The sequence below is a fragment of the Tenrec ecaudatus genome, chromosome 1 (genome assembly GCF_050624435.1).
Source record: "Tenrec ecaudatus isolate mTenEca1 chromosome 1, mTenEca1.hap1, whole genome shotgun sequence".
NCBI lineage: Eukaryota > Metazoa > Chordata > Mammalia > Afrosoricida > Tenrecidae > Tenrec > Tenrec ecaudatus.
Window position 1 is genome coordinate 218400259 of NC_134530.1, and position 1567 is coordinate 218401825.

Consider the following 1567-nt stretch of genomic DNA (forward strand, 5'->3'; position numbering starts at 1 on the left):
CCTCAAGGGCACACTTCTTCAACCGAACTCCTAAACCAAAGCCAAGCCGGGGTGTCCTTTCTCCGAACCTCCCTCTTCCTCCCAGCTCTCCTCTTTAATCCATCAATGGTAGAGCCAGGTTAGGAGGCGACTCCCACCCTGTCCCCCAACGTCAGTCCATGTCCCTCTGTCGGTCCCTCTCCCGACCTGGAAGACAGCATCCTTGCTGGTTACCCTGTCACCCCACTCACTATTGACTTTCTAAAGGGGACCTGCTCAGCTAGCTCTTCGATTAACATTCTTCCATTTCAGGATAAAAATCTTAAGCCCTCAGCTAGCCTACAAGTTCTTTAGTCAGCCTAGGCCATATGCAAATTAGAAAAAGGTACTCCTGGGAAGATAAAGGTCCCTGAGTGGTGTGTGCTGTTTATGTGCCTACAAACCTAAAGGTGGGCAGTTCAAACCCACTCAGTGGCAGCTCTGAAGAAAAGCCTAGTCGGTTTTTCTTTTTTTTTTTTTTAACGCTTCACTCTGTAATACTTGAGATTGACTGAGCCAGAATCCACTCCCTGGGAAACTTTAGTTGTTTTTCTCCTTCGAAACCCCCAGCAGCTCCTTGGGAGGAAGACTGGGCTTTCTACTCCTGTAAACAGTGACAGTCTTGGAAACCCACGGGGTGGACACTACGAGTCAACACTGACTCAATGGCAGTGAGTTTGGTTTATACAGACACAACTCTGGCCAAGGCACACAGCTCTGATGAGTTTACAGCCCATGTAGCCTGATGTACAACTCCAACAACCACACAGCAGCGCCTTCCGGCTTCCTGATCGACCCCTCCCTGCCTCGTTAGCCCCCAAGGGGTCTTGGTGTCCTGATCCTCTTCGGCCAAGTTCCTTACCATGCCTGCCATCTGCCAGTGCCATCCTGTTACATACAGCTGGTCACCAGGATCTTTATGTACCTCCACAAAGTGCCCAGATCCCTTGGGCAGCATTCCTCCCAGCCTTGGCTGTCCCTCAGCCTAGGCCAACTTTGGCTTTCTGTGTTGTGGGCCCCAAACTTATGTCAACCGTACCGTGGCTAGTTGGGTACTTGTCTAGACCGAGATTCCTCCAGGAACTGTCTCTGCCCATTGGAATCCACTCCATGACAGTGGGTTGGCTGGTTGGTTTCAGGAAAGGGATTTGAATTCTCGTGCACAGTGCTTGGCACTAGTAGGCACAAAGGAAGTGTTGCCGAACAAAAATGGAAACAGGCAAGTGTGAGCGAGTTCAAAGCTGGCTCGCAGTACGCAGTGTGAGGTGCTGACCCGTGGGCTTTCGTTCCTTCCCCAGCCTGCGCTCGGCCGGCCAGCCAGCCCCCGGGAGTGGGGACGAGCTGGGACAGGAGGAGGGGGGTGCCTCCCGGCTCGACCAGCCCGCCTGGCCCGCGGCGATGCACGAGCCGCGAGGGAGAAGGGTCGTGGAGGGGCGCGGCGCCCCCCAGCTACCATTCTTTCACCCCCGGGTCCCCTTGAATGATCATTCCCCCCCGCCAGGCCGGAGCGCGCGCGGATGAAAGGGGCTCTCGGACGGCGAGCGGAGCC